Below are 16,677 nucleotides of genomic sequence, written 5' to 3' on the forward strand. Positions count from 1 at the left end.
GTTGTTGTGGCCGAGTGGTTAAGGCGATGGACTAGAAATCCATTGGGGATTCCCCGCGCAGGTTCGAATCCTGCCAACAACGAGTAATGTTTGAATGTGCAAGACTACTGCCTAATTTGCAGTTATTAATCATATCCAGTACTGTCTTTCAAAAGTAATCAGTTGGCTTCCCTTGTGGTACATTTTGTATTTTCTACCCAGCATGGTAATACCGATGGATGATTTTTAATTTTACCGCACCAGGACAACTTATATGAAATCACACATTTATTTCTAACATGAATGATTTGAAGATAGGATTTTTTTTTCGTTACGCCCGCCATTTTCAAAGCATGCAAGTTTCTGTAGTGTAGTGGTTATGAAGTTTGCCTAACACGCGAAAGGTCCCCTGTTCGAAACTGGGGGCAAACATGTATTACTGCAATAATATTATTTGGACTTGGAAAATCCCTCTAATCCTCTTCTTGGTGCTCGGCACAGGAAGGTCGACCATCTCTTTCTCGCATTGGGTCTTATGCAGAAATGAATTTCGTTGCAGTTCCACAACTGATTAAAAGCCAGTCATTCCCCATTTACCTAATCTTTCAAATGTCCAACTTTACAGGAAAAAAAGAAACATATTACAGAGATTTTTTACAGGATCTTTTCGTCATGTCCGCCTTTTTCAAAACATGTAAGTCACTAGCTCCACCACCAAACACCAGCAGCATTAACACCAGACCCCACTAGCTCCACCACCAGACCCCAGGAGCTTCCAACACCAGACCCCACTAGCTCCACCACCATACCCCAGCAGCATCACCACCAGACCCCAGGAGCTTCCACCACCAGACCCCAGGAGCTTCCACCACCAGACCTCAGGAGCTTCCACCACCAGACCCCAGGAGCTTCCACCAGACCCCAGCAGCATCACCACCAGACCCCAGGAGCTTCCACCACCAGACCCCAGGAGCTTCCACCACCAGACCCCAGGAGCTTCCACCACCAGACCTCAGGAGCTTCCACCACCAGACCCCAGGAGCTTCCACCAGACCCCAGCAGCATCACCACCAGACCCGACTAGCTCCACCACCAGACCCCAGCAGCATTACCACCAGACCCCATCCACCACCAGACCCTACTAGCTCCACCACCAGACCCCAGCAGCATTACCACCAGACCCCATCCACCACAAGACCCCACTAGCTCCACCACCAGACCCCAGCAGCATCACCACCAGACCCCATCCACCACCAGACCCTACTAGCTCCACCACCAGACCCCAGGAGCTTCCAACACCAGACCCCACTAGCTCCACCACCAGACCCCAGCAGCATCAGCACCAGACCCCAGGAGCTTCCACCACCAGACCCCAGGAGCTTCCACCACCAGACCCCAGGAGCTTCCACCACCAGACCCCAGGAGCTTCCACCACCAGACCTCAGGAGCTTCCACCACCAGACCCCAGGAGCTTCCACCACCAGACCCCAGCAGCATCAGCACCAGACCCCAGCAGCATCACCACCAGAACCCAGGAGCTTCCACCACCACACCCCAGGAGCTTCCATCACCAGACCCCAGGAGCTTCCACCACCAGACCCCTCTAGCTGCACCACCAGACCCCAGCAGCATCACCACCACACCTCAGGAGCTTCCACCACCAAACCCTAACAACAACTCAACAACCTCAAAAACCCGGCTCACCTGGAGCCACCCAAAGACCCGGCTCACCGTCCGAACCCGGGGACCCGCTTTTAAGCCCCCCACCGACCAGCCACTGGAGTGAAAGAGCCAGCCCTTGGGCCTGGAGGACCAGGGCCCTGGTACCATAAACACCCAGACGCTCCTAGCACCATGGACAGCACTCTGTCAGATGCTCAAGCGCATATTGTTTTTTACTCATGTTCTGGTTTCAGGACCACAATAAAAACACAATAAAAGCTGAACAGGGTTCCATGGTGTAATGGTTAGCACTCTGGACTTTGACCCCAGGAGCTTCCACCACCAGACACCACTAGCTCCACCACCAGACGACAGCAGCATCACCACCACACCTCAGGAGCTTCCACCACCAGACACCACTAGCTCCACCACCAGACCCCAGCAGCATCACCACCAGACCCCAGGAGCATCACCACCAGACCCCAGGAGCTTCCACCACCAGACCCCAGGAATTTCCATCACCAGACCCAAGGAGCTTCCATCACCTGACCCCAGGAGCTTCCATCACCAGACCCCAGGAGTTTCCACCACCAGACCCCACTAGCTGCACCACCAGACCCCAGCAGCATCACCACCACACCTCAGGAGCTTCCACCACCAGACCCCAACAACAACTCAACAACCTCAACAACCCGGCTCACCTGGAGCCACCCAGAGACCCGGCTCACCGTCCGAACCAGGGGACCCGCTTTTAAGAGCCCTACCCCCCTCCCCCCCACTGTGTGGCGGAGTCACATCCTGGTTATACAGCAGAGTGGCGCAGCGGAAGCGTGCTGGGCCCATAACCCAGAGGTCGATGGATCGAAACCATCCTCTGCTACTTAAGAGATCCTCTCATACATGAGATGTGAGAGATTAACTGAAATCTATCCAGAGCTTTTTGGAAACAAGAAAGTGGATGTATGATCTATGAACATACTGCACTGACTGTTGATGAAAATGCATTTAATCAAAATGAGGATGAAAATATGTCTCAACCTAATAAAGTAAAACCAACCATTTTAAAATAAAGTAAAACCAACCATTTTAAAATAAAGACTCTAAATTGTCTATTTCTGAAGATTCACACAAACACACACACACACACACACACACACACACACTTGCTTGCTTATGGTAGTCCATCGTGTCCGATGATGACTTCTACTTCTTCTGTTGGTGGGTTCTGAGGTGACTGAAAAGTCCAATGCGAGAGCCACATGTTCTATTGCAGTGGGGGCATGTGAGGTTAGTGTTTGTTGTGCTGGTCTTGGCTGCAGGGACTATCTTCCTCTTCTGGCGTTTCCTTTCTCTCGCTGCACTCCTCTCCTCTTCAAAACGTTGAAGCCCAGAAAGGCAGAGTTGCCTCCAGAGAGGACGATCCAAGGCAGACCTTTCCAGCTGTGTGTGCTGTATTCCACACTTCTTGAGTGTTGTCTTGAGCTGGTACTTGTATCTCCGCTTTTGCCCTCCTGCAGATCGTTGGCCATGATGTAGTTGACCGTACAGCAATTGGCGTGGGAGTCTGTCGTCTGGCATTCTGATGGTGTGGCCAGCCCATCGTAATTGGTATTGGAGAAATGTGGCCTCCATGCTCTTGGTACCAGTTCTGCTCAGCACTTCTGTGTGTGGTACGCGATCACGCCATGTGAGCCCAAGGATGCGTTGGAGACACTTGATGTGGAAGTTCTCCAGCTGTTGTACATGTCGGCGATACAGGGTCCAGGCTTCACAGCCGTACAGGAGTGTGGAGACACAAATGGCTTGGTAGACTGCTACTTTGGTGTGAATGTTGAGGTCTTTGTTCATATACACCCTCTTACGGAGTCTACCAAAGGAGGCTGAGGCAGATCTTATTCGGTTTTGAACATCATTGTCCATGCTGCAGTTTTCGGATAGGATGCTCCCAAGGTATTTAAAGTCTGGGACTACTGCAAGAGGCTTGTCATCGATGTTAAAGACAGGTGATGGTGGTCGAGTTGGGGGAGGGGAGTTCCACTGGCAGAGTACCTCCGTCTTCACAGTGTTCACAGTGAGACCTAGTCTGCTATAGGCCTTTACAGCAGCTGTTAGTGTTGCCTGCAGAGCCTCCGATGTATGTGCCACGAAGGCACAATCGTCTGCATACTGTAGCTCCACTATGTTGACAGTTTTGACCTTGGTAGCAGCCTGCAGCCTTCTGATGTTAAATAGGTTCCCGTCCAACCTGTAGTCCACCAACACACCACTGCTTCCTTCAACCTCCTTGTGCAGCAGCCAGGTGACGCACATGAGGAAGATGTTGAATAGTACTGGTGCAAGTACACATCCTTGCCTAACACCAGTGCATACCTTGAAAGGCCTTGACTCCTGTCCTCCTGTTGTCACCTGAGCCATCATCCCCTTGTGAAAACTTTGCAGGATGTTTACAAACTTCTTCGGGCAACCAACCCTGAGAAGGATCGCCCAGAGCAGGTCTCTGTTGACCGTATCAAAAGCCTTCGATAGATCCACAAAAGCCATGTGTAGGTCTTGGTGTTGCTCTCTACACTTCTCTTGTAGTTGGCGAGTTGTAAAAATCATGTCCACAGTGCTGCGGTTTTTCCTGAAGCCACATTGAGACTCGGGCAATAGGTGTTCCGTTATGCTCCTTATGAGTCTTGACAGCATCACTTTGGCAAGGACCTTGCCAGCGACAGACAGGAGGGATATTCCCCTACTATTGCCGCAGACAGACTTCTCACCTTTCCCTTTGTATATGGTCACAACATTTGCGTCCCGCCATTGTTGGGGGACCGCTCCATGCTTCCATACGCCAGCGATGTAGTGGGAGATTGCTCTGGTGCAGAAATAGCCTCCCTGTTTGAGGATCTCTGCAGGGATGCCATCAGGGCCAGGGGTCTTGTTGTTCTTCAGTGACCTAACTGCAGCCCGGACTTCAGAGAAGGTTGGTGTTTGGTCCAGTTCTTCAATGGTTGGGTAGCTGGGCAGCTCATCCAGCACTGTCAGATCTGGAGTGGCAGGTTGGTTTAAGAGTGTCTGGAAGTGTTCAGCCCATCTATCCACAACTTGCTTCTGGTCCTTTATGAGCGTTGAGCCATCAGCAGACTTCACGGGAGAGAGAGAGGAGTTCCTGGGGCCATGGATGGTTTTTACAGCATTATAAAAGTTGTGCATGTCGTTCTTCACTGCAAAATGTTCGATTTCTTGAGCCTTGTCAGTCCACCAGTCATTCTTCAGTTTCCGTAGAACGGACTGCACCTCTTTCCTAGATGTTCTCCACTGCTGCTTTAGCCGGCCAGATGTAGGGTTGTTCAAGACTGCATTATGTGCCTTGTGCATGGTGTCCAGTATGCTTTTGATTGATTCTGAGTTTTCATCGAACCAGTCCTGATGCCTCCTCCTGCGGTAACCAATAGACTCAGCTGCGGCCTCGTAAAGCTTCGAGCTCAGACGGGTCCAGCTGTCATCCATACTGCCTTCAGGGGTCAGGAAGGAGTCGATTTCCTGCAGCTTCCCTGCAATGGAAGATCGCAGGCTGTTCCGGGCCTCGGCTTCTTCAAGTCGGGCACAGTCCAACCTCTTCTTGCCAGCTTTACGGAGACGAACAGGGGGTCGTACTGTCACTCGCAGCTTGGAGATGATCATGCGGTGATCAGTCCAGCAGTCAGCACCTCGCATTGCACGGGTGATATGCACGTCCTTGATGTCCTTACGCCTCACGATGATGTAATCCAGCAGATGCCATTGCTTGGAGCGTGGGTGCATCCAGGAAGCCTTGTATTTATTTTTTTGTTGGAAGATTGTGTTGGTGACTGTCAGGTCATGCTCTGCACAGAGACTGAGTAATCTCATGCCATTGCCGTTGACCTTCCCGATGCCATGCCTCCCAATCACTCCTTTCCATATGAGGTGGTTTTTCCCTACCCTGGCATTAAAATCACCAAGCAGAAGGATTTTGTCACTGCTGGGGATGCGCTGTAGGGCCTCATCTAGTTCCTGGTAGAAGCTGTCCTTTGCATCATTCTCAGATGGTAGAGTTGGCGCATATGCGCTGAGAAGAGTCGCAAAGCGTTGTTTTGCCAGGGGAATACGGACAGACATAAGTCTTTCACTTATGCCGGTAGGTGTTTCAGAGAGACTGGGTAGCAGGCTGTTTTTTATGGCAAGACCGACACCATGGTGATGCGGACCTCCTGTAGGGTATCCCTTCCAGAAAAAGGTATATCCCTGGCCCTCTTCGATCAGGGATCCCTCGTCCAGAAGTCTGGTCTCACTCAAGGCAGCGATGTCAATGCCATAGCGTCTGAGCTCAGAGGCAACAAGCGCAGTCCTTCTCTGTGGCCTGTCAGGGTTGTTGTCCAGAAGGGTTCTGATATTCCATGTAGCCAATTTCAGGGGAACTTTTTTCTTTATTGTTTTTCGACCGCAGTGTTGGAATGTCCCGGTAGGTGCGGTATCCTACCCGGGAAGTGTAGAGTGGGCAATGTTTAGGCCACCTTTTCTAGGCCTTCCCCCAGACTTGGGGTGAGCAGTGTGGCTCCTAAATAGGGCTGCTCAGACATACAGGGGTCTGCCGAAATCAGCTGCCACTCAGATCCCAGCTGATAGCGACCATTATAGCCCTGTATCGCTGACGTGCAGGCATCTAACTAGAGGCTCCCAGTTTCATCCTAACCTGCCCCCGTCATCAGATATCCTGGCGCCGCCAGACTTTGAGTTCAGAATCCATTGCTGTTCTGGATCCACCAGGTCAGAAGTAGAGACCTGTGCAATGATTTGTTTAGAGTGCCACTGGGGATGCACAATTCCCAGTCACACTGTCTTCACCACAGAGAGATGGGACCTAGTGGCAAGGGGGAAAACCCAGGACAACCAGCACCTCTCCATGACTGCAGGAAGCTGCCGGAACCCCTGTCTGTCGTGGCCCGCCTATGTGTGCCTCCGTCACAGTGCTTTTCTCTCAGGGTGTGCTCCCCTAGCCTTTGTATTCCTGGACTTACCCACAAGGCAGCGGGTCGATCCCCTACCTTTTAGCCTGGAGTCGCGAGACTCCAGTTACCGTGTGCTGCCACGAGGAGGCAAGGGAGGGGTCTTGGTGAAGGAGAGGCTATGTACTGACCTCGGGAGGCTTACGCACTCGGCTCCCTTTACCCAGACTGGGTTGGTCAGCGGCAGGAACTAAGGGAGGGTGGTCACATGCATCCCTACATGCAACGTCTCTCTAGCATGCTGCACTAGACGCATCACTACACCCTGCGAGCCAAGCCCGCCAACACACACACACACACACACACACACACACACACACAGCTGACAGGTTGTTGTGGCCGAGTGGTTAAGGCGATGTACTAGAAATCCATTGGGGATTCCCCGCGCAGGTTCGAATCCTGCCAACAACGAGTAATGTTTGAATGTGCAAGACGACTGCCTAATTTGCAGTTATTAATCATATCCAGTACTGTGTTGTGCGACTCGGGTAGCTTGGCTGATCAAGGCTATTAATGAATATTATTAATAAAGTTGACTATTTATCAAATCATATTATCAAAATTATAATTCTCGGGGCACCACCACCGGGCCTTACTCCGATGGAATTCGATAACTAAAACAGCAGAAAATCAGTCTCGTATGATTTTTGAATTATCCTGCAGAACAGCAAATCTTACAGAATAACAGTGAAGGCGTGATATCCGAACACTGGGCTCTGCTTAAACAAATCAACCTGTGACCAAATCTTGCATGAAATAACACAACCACTCATTAAGAATCAATCAGAATTTATTTACATACGGGTATCAAAAGGGATGTAAATAAATACCAGAATAAATCTGATGGCACACGACATTATTATAAAACCATTAACTAACAAGAAAAACAACAATCAATAAAATGAAACATAAACGTTAAATGCATGGAATAAAAAAAACAATCAAATGTAATAATAATAAAGATGATAAAGAACATCTACATTTCAAACGGGGCTCCTGTGGTCTTTTAAAGATGGACGCGCCCTCTGGGCCACGTGCAATCGGACCGGATGGCGAACGCAGCATTTAAAACGTGCCTACGGCAGAAAACAACGACTACCAAATAATCAAACATGATAATGATAACAATGATGATGTAATCTCAGCACTGAACACAGATTTAGCTCTGTAACACTCTTAAGTTACTGATAACCCAGGTCACACAATCTCACACACAGTTCTGAACACTCTTAAATCCTACTGATCACTGCTACGCGGGCTCACGCCTCCTCTGGGATCCGGAATCGGGTGCCTGCGGGTTTCGTCGACTGGGTTCGCGGTCCTGCTGGGGTTTCGCAGTCAGGCTATCGCGTCCCGTCCCTTCCCCTGAAACGGATTAGACAGCGGCGGGGCCGCCTCGTGCCGGGCCGTGGTTCCGGACCAAAACGGAGGCTCACAGGCATTCCTAGGCGCGGCGGGGGACCGGTCTCTCCTGCCGTGCTTCCCTCTCTGCGCCGGTCGCCGACGCGCGGCCGTCCGGGCCCCGGGAGAGCTCACGCCGGGCGAGACGCCGGCCGTCCGTCCCCGATCCCCTGTGCGGTTCGCAGACAGGGGCTCGGAGCGGGGAGGGGGGGTTCAGTCTGAGCACTCAATCGCAGCTGTGTCCCGATCTGGTTGCCGGGAGGGCGTGGGCGTCGGAAGCTCGGATCTGCAGAAACTTAAAGAGGAACAGAGTTTAGTGAGAAATCGGAGCCTCCCGGGGGACCGCGGCTTCAACGGCCGGACCCCGCAGGGCCCGGTCCGGTGCGGGCCTCCTGCCTCCCCCCAGCCCGGGGGGAGAGAGAGGAGATGGGATCCTTTGGCCTGGAGCCAAAGATCCAGCGCCGATGAGATGAAGTTGAGAAGAGAAAGAAAGGGAGCAGCGGCAGGGGTTTTGATCCTACGCGCGCTGCGGTGACGTCATCGGTGCCTTGTTTGTGATTGGATGCGCGCCGCTTGTAGGCGCCGCCCCGTCCCACAAGGCATGCTGGGATTGTAGTTCATGGCGCAGCTGCCATTTTAGGAGGCACATTCAAGCCGGTTTCAGGCTTGGGGGGGTTGACCAGGGTTTTCAGAGTTTTCTTCTGTTCAAAGGGGCAGCACCCGAGGGGGCAGCAAACCGAGGCCTGGTTTACTGGGTTTTGCTGTCCTGCTTTGATCTGCCATGCAGCGGGGGTCGTAAATCCCCAGGGAGTCTGTTTCCCTGGCAGAAACTTTCCTTGCTTGCTTTGATCTGTTTTGACCCCCCCTCTTGGGGTCATAAACTTGCTATCTCGGGCCGGGCCGAGATGACCAGAAGTTGGCAGCAGGGTTCATAAAACTGACTATAGCTTTCGGCCTTTACTGTTCTGAAAATGTTCACCCAATCATGAATACATAATCATTTATAAATTCAGAGTTCAGATGGGCATATGGGCGGGCACAACATCCCCCCTTCGAATCGACGACCGGAATGCAGGGTCTGGTTGTCGAATCTAACAACGGTGCAACAGTCCATGTGGTCATAAACTCTGGTTTGGGGCGTGAGCTGGCCTGGTTAGTCCACTAGGCGAGCAATGCACAAAAATATGAAAAGAAAAACATATTCAAAGCAATAACATCATTCATTTACCTAACACAGTGATATCACTCTTAAAGTGCGGTAGATGAAAGATAAAAGGAGGGGTTAGTTAGATTTCAGTATGTACACTGTACCTAAAATCAAAAACCAACAATCTAACCACTCTTTGATTAATTGCTAGGCGACAAAAACACACAAATTAACTTATGTCGGCTGTGGAAGCCTGGAAATTGTGTGTAGGCGTGAATTTTCTTTAACGCCCCAAGGTATCCTACCCCCCTTTCCAGGTGTGGAGCGGACTTCCACTTCTGGGTCAGAAAAATTGTGAGGGGGCCGCTGCATACAAGGTAATGCAGCTGTTCAGTGTTCTTTTGCTAAAAAAGTCAAACGTGGGACCCCCCTCGCTCTGAGGTACGGCGTCTGCGCCTTGGCTGTTAATCTCTGGTTTACTTTAAGAAAACGCTGAGCTGCTTCTTCAGCGTCAGTAACAGTGAAAACTGGGAAGGGCCGCAGCTCCTTTCGGGTAATTAATTTTTGGCTTACTCACGGTGGCGTCTGACCAGGGGGCTCAGGGGGATGAGATGACCGGGCTCGCCACCTTTTGGGTCCAGCCTAAGAACAGACTTGCCTGTCGGTGCATCTCCATCAGCCTGGTCACCTCTGCTGGTTCTCCGTCCACTGCGATGAGCTCTCTGCCATTAATAACCACACCTCAGCTCACGGTCCAGGCCCCAGCGCTTCGCTTGGGATTCTGGCAAGAGATTACACTTATTAACGAAGTCAGCTCACGTTATCACCCAGATTAGAAGAAATTAAACCGATAACAAACCCTGAGAGACTGGGGTATTGGTTATAACCTTAGAAGCAAGAACCAACTGAAAGGAATTAATAAAGTGAATTAAAAGGGAGGAATCTTTAAATAACTTTAAATTAAAGATTCAACTTAATAAAACACGGTAGAGATTAATCTGAGAAGATTAATAACTCACATGGGGTAATCAACAAAAGTTCAATTAATAGGATTAAAGAACTTGAAGTCAACCATTACCTTCAGTTAAGTATGGTTGCAAAAGGGAATTAATCAGAGATTAATAAAATAGTGATCCACCAATAAAAGTTCAGATTAATAAAATCAGGAATTTACAGCGAGCCAACCATTAGTTTCCATGAAACCTGGTTGCAAAAGAAAATTACTCAAACAGATTAATAAAATTGAGTGATAGAAAAAGTTCAGGTTAATAAAATTAACAGAACTTAAAGCAAACCCAACCATTACCTTCAGTGAAGCAGTAGCATTAGCTTCAGTGAAGTAAGGTTGCAGAGGAAATCAATCACAAGATTAATAATCGTGTGATATAAAATAAAAGTTCAAATTAATAAAATTAAAGAACTTAACAAAGCAACCAACCCTTGGTGAAGCGAGGTTGCCATTAGAACAGGGAGGTTTTAAAATAACCGTAGGAATCAGATAATGAGGGGAAGAAAAATAAAAATATTTTTCTTCTGATGACAATCAATGTTCGATTATTTCATACAAACTTGGTCACAAATATTGTTATTATCGAGAGCCTCGCACGGGGGCTCCATTTATGTTGTGCGACTCGGGTAGCTTGGCTGATTAGTTATTCAAGGCTATTAATGAATATTATTAATAATTATTAATAATTAATAAAGTTGACTATTTATCAAATCATATTATCAAAATGATAATTCTCGGGGCACCACCACCGGGCCTTACTCCGATGGAATTCGATAACTAAAACAGCAGAAAATCAGTCTCGTATGATTTTTGAATTATCCTGCAGAACAGCAAATCTTACAGAATAACAGTGAAGGCGTGATATCCGAACACTGGGCTCTGCTTAAACAAATCAACCTGTGACCAAATCTTGCATGAAATAACACAACCACTCATTAAGAATCAATCAGAATTTATTTACATACGGGTATCAAAAGGGATGTAAATAAATACCAGAATAAATCTGATGGCACACGACATTATTATAAAACCATTAACTAACAAGAAAAACAACAATCAATAAAATGAAACATAAACGTTAAATGCATGGAATAAAAAAAAAGAATCAAATGTAATAATAATAAAGATGATAAAGAACATCTACAGTTCAAACGGGGCTCCTGTGGTCTTTTAAAGATGGACGCGCCCTCTGGGCCACGTGCAATCGGACCGGATGGCGAACGCAGCATTTAAAACGTGCCTACGGCAGAAAACAACGACTACCAAATAATCAAACATGATAATGATAACAATGATGATGTAATCTCAGCTCTGAACACAGATTTAGCTCTGTAACACTCTTAAGTTACTGATAACCCAGGTCTCACAATCTCACACACAGTTCTTAACACTCTTAAATCCTACTGATCACTGCTACGCGGGCTCACGTCTCCTCTGGGATCCGGAATCGGGTGCCTGCGGGTTTCGTCGACTGGGTTCGCGGTCCTGCTGGGGTTTCGCAGTCAGGCTATCGCGTCCCGTCCCTTCCCCTGAAACGGATTAGACAGCGGCGGGGCCGCCTCGTGCCGGGCCGTGCAGGGGGAGGGGGGGTTCAGTCTGAGCACTCAATCGCAGCTGTGTCCCGATCTGGTTGCCGGGAGCGCGTGGGCGTCGGAAGCTCGGATCTGCAGAAACTTAAAGAGGAACAGAGTTTAGTGAGAAATCGGAGCCTCCCGGGGGACCGCGGCTTCAACGGCCGGACCCCGCAGGGCCCGGTCCGGTGCGGGCCTCCTGCCTCCCCCCAGCCCGGGGGGAGAGAGAGGAGATGGGATCCTTTGGCCTGGAGCCAAAGATCCAGCGCCGATGAGATGAAGTTGAGAAGAGAAAGAAAGGGAGCAGCGGCAGGGGTTTTGATCCAACGCGCGCTGCGGTGACGTCATCGGTGCCTCGTTTGTGATTGGATGCGCGCCGCTTGTAGGCGCCGCCCCATCCCACAAGGCATGCTGGGATTGTAGTTCATGGCGCAGCTGCCATTTTAGGAGGCACATTCAAGCCGGTTTCAGGCTTGGGGGGGTTGACCAGGGTTTTCAGAGTTTTCTTCTGTTCAAAGGGGCAGCACCCGAGGGGGCAGCAAACCGAGGCCTGGTTTACTGGGTTTTGCTGTCCTGCTTTGATCTGCCATGCAGCGGGGGTCGTAAATCCCCAGGGAGTCAGTTTCCCTGGCAGAAACTTTCCTTGCTTGCTTTGATCTGTTTTGACCCCCCCTCTTGGGGTCATAGACTTGCTATCTCGGGCCGGGCCGAGATGACCAGAAGTTGGCAGCAGGGTTCATAAAACTGACTATAGCTTTCGGCCTTTACTGTTCTGAAAATGTTCACCCAATCATGAATACATAATCATTTATAAATTCAGAGTTCAGATGGGCATATGGGCGGTCACAACAGCGCTCTCTGCTGGTTGAAAAAGCTTACAGCACCTGGTATTCCCAGGCGGTCTCCCATCCAAGTACTAACCAGGCCCAACCCTGCTTAGCTTCCGAGATCAGACGAGATCGGGCGCATCCAGGCTGGTATGGCCGTAATCAGAAGCTGCAGCTTGAAATACCTCTTATATGGAGTTGAAGATAAGTCATAGAATATAAGTCATTGATTTGTTGGTTTTATTTGTTGGAGTTAAAGTGCCTTAACCATGTGCAAAACACTTTAGGACGTGAGCTGTCGCTGTTACCACGTTGAAATATGTGTGGGTAGATTAAGCGAGAGCGCTATCTGCTGGTTGAAAATGCTTACAGCACCTGGTATTCCCAGGCGGTCTCCCATCCAAGTACTAACAAGGCCCGACCCTGCTTAGCTTCCGAGATCAGACGAGATCGGGCGCATCCAGGCTGGTATGGCCGTAAGCAGAATCTGCTGCTTGAAATACCTCTTATATGGAGTTGAAGATAAGTCATAGAATATAAGTCATTGATTTGTTGGTTTTATTTGTTGGAGTTAAAGTGCCTTAACCATGTGCAAAACACTTTAGGACGTGAGCTGTCGCTGTTACCACGTTGAAATTTGTGTGGGTAGATTAAGCGAGAGCGCTCTCTGCTGGTTGAAAAAGCTTACAGCACCTGGTATTCCCAGGCGGTCTCCCATCCAAGTACTAACCAGGCCCGACCCTGCTTAGCTTCCGAGATCAGACGAGATCGGGCGCATCCAGGCTGGTATGGCCGTAAGCAGAAGCTGCAGCTTGAAATACCTCTTATATGGAGTTGAAGATAAGTCATAGAATATAAGTCATTGATTTGTTGGTTTTATTTGTTGGAGTTAAAGTGCCTTAACCATGTGCAAAACACTTTAGGACGTGAGCTGTCGCTGTTACCACGTTGAAATATGTGTGGGTAGATTAAGCGAGAGCGCTCTCTGCTGGTCCAAAAAGCTTACAGCACCTGATATTCCCAGGCAGTCTCCCATCCAAGTACTAACCGGGCCCGACCCTGCTTAGCTTCCGAGATCAGACGAGATCGGGCGCATCCAGGCTGGTATGGCCGTAAGCTGAAGCTGCAGCTTGAAATACCTCTTATATGGAGTTGAAGATAAGTCATATAATATAAGTCATTGATTTGTTGGTGATAATAATTTAGAAGTGCTTATTTGTTGGAGTTAAAGTGCCTTAACCATGTGCAAAACACTTTAGGACGTGAGCTGTCGCTGTTACCACGTTGAAATATGTGTGGGTAGATTAAGCGAGAGCGCTCTCTGCTGGTTGAAAAAGCTTACAGCACCTGGTATTCCCAGGCGGTCTCCCATCCAAGTACTAACCAGGCCCGACCCTGCTTAGCTTCCGAGATCAGACGAGATCGGGCGCATCCAGGCTGGTATGGCCGTAAGCTGAAGCTGCAGCTTAAAATACCTCTTATATGGAGTTGAAGATAAGTCATATAATATAAGTCATTGATTTGTTGGTGATAATAATTTAGAAGCGCATTTTTGTTGGAGTTAAAGTGCCTTAACCATGTGCAAAACACTTTAGGACGTGAGCTGTCGCTGTTACTACGTTGAAATATGTGTGGGTAGATTAAGCGAGCGCGCTCTCTGCTGGTTGAAAAAGCTTACAGCACCTGGTATTCCCAGGCTGTCTCCCATCCAAGTACTAACCAAGACCGACCCTGCTTAGCTTCCGAGATCAGACGAGATCGGGCGCATCCAGGCTGGTATGGCCGTAAGCAGAAGCTGCAGCTTGAAATACCTCTTATATGGAGTTGAAGATAAGTCATAGAATATAAGTCATTGATTTGTTGGTTTTATTTGTTGGAGTTAAAGTGCCTTAACCATGTGCAAAACACTATAGGACGTGAGCTGTCGCTGTTACCACGTTGAAATTTGTGTGGGTAGATTAAGCGAGAGTGCTCTCTGCTGGTTGAAAAAGCTTACAGCACCTGGTATTCCCAGGCGGTCTCCCATCCAAGTACTAACCAGGCCCAACCCTGCTTAGCTTCCGAAATCAGACTAGATCTGGCGCATCCAGGCTGGTATGGTCGTTAGCAGAAGCTGCAGCTTGAAATACCTCTTATATGGAGTTGAAGATAAGTCATATAATATAAGTCATTGATTTGTTGGTGATAATAATTTAGAAGCGCTTATTTGTTGGAGTTAAAGTGCCTTAACCATGTGCAAAACACTTTAGGACCCGAGCTTTCGCTGTTACCACGTTGAAATATATGTGGGTAGATTAAGCGAGAGCGTTCTCTGCAGGTTGAAAAAGCTTACAGCACCTGGTATTCCCAGGCGGTCTCCCATCCAAGTACTAACCAGGCCCGACCCTGCTTAGCTTCCGAGATCAGACGAGATCGGGCGCATCCAGGCTGGTATGGCCGTAAGCAGAAGCTGCAGCTTGAAATACCTCTTGTATGGAGTTGAAGATAAGTCATAGAATATAAGTCATAGATTTGTTGGTTTTATTTGTTGGAGTTAAAGTGCCTTAACCATGTGCAAAACACTTTAGGACGTGAGCTGTCGCTGTTACCACGTTGAAATATGTGTGGGTAGATTAAGCGAGAGCGCTCTCTGCAGGTTGAAAAAGCTTACAGCACCTGGTATTCCCAGGCTGTCTCCCATCCAAGTACTAACCAGGCCCGACCCTGCTTAGCTTCCGAGATCAGACGAGATCAGGCGCATCCAGGCTGGTATGGCCGTTAGCAGAAGCTGCAGCTTGAAATACCTCTTATATGGAGTTGAAGATAAGTCATATAATATAAGTCATTGATTTGTTGGTGATAATAATTTAGAAGCGCTTATTTGTTGGAGTTAAAGTGCCTTAACCATGTGCAAAACACTTTAGGACGTGAGCTTTCGCTGTTACCACGTTGAAATATATGTGGTTAGATTAAGCGAGAGCGTTCTCTGCAGGTTGAAAAAGCTTACAGCACCTGGTATTCCCAGGCGGTCTCCCATCCAAGTACTAACCAGGCCCCACCCTGCTTAGCTTCCGAGATCAGACGAGATCGGGCGCATCCAGGCTGGTATGGCAGTAAGCAGAAGCGGCAGCTTGAAATACCTCTTGTATGGAGTTGAAGATAAGTCATAGAATATAAGTCATAGATTTGTTGTTTTTTTTTTTTGTAGTTAAAGTGCCTTAACCATGTGCAAAAGACTTTAGGACGTGAGCTGTCGCTGTTACCACGTTGAAATATGTGTGGGTAGATTAAGCGAGAGCGCTCTCTGCTGGTTGAAAAAGCTTACAGCACCCTGTATTCCCAGGTGGTCTCCCATCCAAGTACTAACCAGGCCCGACCCTGCTTAGCTTCCGAGATCAGATGAGATTGGACGCATCCAGGCTGGTATGGCCGTAAGCTGAAGCTGCAGCTTGAAATACCTCTTGTATGGAGTTGAAGATAAGTCATAGAATATAAGTCATAGATTTGTTTTTTTTATTTGTTGGAGTTAAAGTGCCTTAACCATGTGCAAAACACTTTAGGACGTGAGCTGTCGCTGTTACCACGTTGAAATATGTGTGGGTAGATTAAGCGAGAGCGCTCTCTGCAGGTTGAAAAAGCTTACAGCACCTGGTATTCCCAGGCTGTCTCCCATCCAAGTACTAACCAGGCCCGACCCTGCTTAGCTTCCGAGATCAGACGAGATCAGGCGCATCCAGGCTGGTATGGCCGTTAGCAGAAGCTGCAGCTTGAAATACCTCTTTTATGGAGTTGAAGATAAGTCATATAATAAAAGTCATTGATTTGTTGGTGATAATAATTTAGAAGCGCTTATTTGTTGGAGTTAAAGTGCCTTAACCATGTGCAAAACACTTTAGGACGTGAGCTTTCGCTGTTACCACGTTGAAATATATGTGGTTAGATTAAGCGAGAGCGTTCTCTGCAGGTTGAAAAAGCTTACAGCACCTGGTATTCCCAGGCGGTCTCCCATCCAAGTACTAACCAGGCCCCACCCTGCTTAGCTTCCGAGATCAGACGAGATCGGGCGCATCCAGGCTGGTATGGCAGTAAGCAG

At 48.7% G+C, this 16,677-nt stretch overlaps 13 non-coding genes and 1 pseudogene across 13 annotated transcripts; 1 reads left to right on the plus strand and 13 right to left on the minus strand.

Moving 5' to 3' along the window:
* trnas-aga (transfer RNA serine (anticodon AGA)) lies at positions 1-82 on the plus strand. The gene has a single exon. It is a non-coding gene; the product is annotated as a tRNA-Ser (tRNA).
* Positions 83-12,650: 12,568 nt separating this feature from the next.
* On the minus strand, positions 12,651-12,769 carry LOC133429491 (5S ribosomal RNA). The gene has a single exon (XR_009774415.1). It is a non-coding gene; the product is annotated as a 5S ribosomal RNA (ribosomal RNA).
* A 199-nt stretch (positions 12,770-12,968) lies between these two features.
* LOC133428994 (5S ribosomal RNA) lies at positions 12,969-13,087 on the minus strand. Its single transcript, XR_009773965.1, has one exon. It is a non-coding gene; the product is annotated as a 5S ribosomal RNA (ribosomal RNA).
* A 199-nt stretch (positions 13,088-13,286) lies between these two features.
* LOC133429578 (5S ribosomal RNA) lies at positions 13,287-13,405 on the minus strand. The gene has a single exon (XR_009774499.1). It is a non-coding gene; the product is annotated as a 5S ribosomal RNA (ribosomal RNA).
* A 199-nt stretch (positions 13,406-13,604) lies between these two features.
* Positions 13,605-13,723, minus strand: LOC133429761 (5S ribosomal RNA). The gene has a single exon (XR_009774675.1). It is a non-coding gene; the product is annotated as a 5S ribosomal RNA (ribosomal RNA).
* A 217-nt stretch (positions 13,724-13,940) lies between these two features.
* LOC133429590 (5S ribosomal RNA) lies at positions 13,941-14,059 on the minus strand. Its single transcript, XR_009774510.1, has one exon. It is a non-coding gene; the product is annotated as a 5S ribosomal RNA (ribosomal RNA).
* A 217-nt stretch (positions 14,060-14,276) lies between these two features.
* On the minus strand, positions 14,277-14,395 carry LOC133429232 (5S ribosomal RNA). The gene has a single exon (XR_009774192.1). It is a non-coding gene; the product is annotated as a 5S ribosomal RNA (ribosomal RNA).
* Positions 14,396-14,594: 199 nt separating this feature from the next.
* On the minus strand, positions 14,595-14,713 carry LOC133429270 (5S ribosomal RNA; annotated as a pseudogene).
* A 217-nt stretch (positions 14,714-14,930) lies between these two features.
* LOC133429602 (5S ribosomal RNA) lies at positions 14,931-15,049 on the minus strand. Its single transcript, XR_009774522.1, has one exon. It is a non-coding gene; the product is annotated as a 5S ribosomal RNA (ribosomal RNA).
* Positions 15,050-15,248: 199 nt separating this feature from the next.
* Positions 15,249-15,367, minus strand: LOC133429215 (5S ribosomal RNA). The gene has a single exon (XR_009774176.1). It is a non-coding gene; the product is annotated as a 5S ribosomal RNA (ribosomal RNA).
* A 217-nt stretch (positions 15,368-15,584) lies between these two features.
* Positions 15,585-15,703, minus strand: LOC133429653 (5S ribosomal RNA). Its single transcript, XR_009774570.1, has one exon. It is a non-coding gene; the product is annotated as a 5S ribosomal RNA (ribosomal RNA).
* Positions 15,704-15,902: 199 nt separating this feature from the next.
* On the minus strand, positions 15,903-16,021 carry LOC133429241 (5S ribosomal RNA). Its single transcript, XR_009774199.1, has one exon. It is a non-coding gene; the product is annotated as a 5S ribosomal RNA (ribosomal RNA).
* A 199-nt stretch (positions 16,022-16,220) lies between these two features.
* LOC133429217 (5S ribosomal RNA) lies at positions 16,221-16,339 on the minus strand. The gene has a single exon (XR_009774178.1). It is a non-coding gene; the product is annotated as a 5S ribosomal RNA (ribosomal RNA).
* Positions 16,340-16,556: 217 nt separating this feature from the next.
* On the minus strand, positions 16,557-16,675 carry LOC133429654 (5S ribosomal RNA). The gene has a single exon (XR_009774571.1). It is a non-coding gene; the product is annotated as a 5S ribosomal RNA (ribosomal RNA).
* Positions 16,676-16,677: the final 2 nt, after the last annotated feature.

This window comes from Cololabis saira, unplaced genomic scaffold, assembly GCF_033807715.1.
Source record: "Cololabis saira isolate AMF1-May2022 unplaced genomic scaffold, fColSai1.1 scf032, whole genome shotgun sequence".
Lineage (NCBI taxonomy): Eukaryota > Metazoa > Chordata > Actinopteri > Beloniformes > Belonidae > Cololabis > Cololabis saira.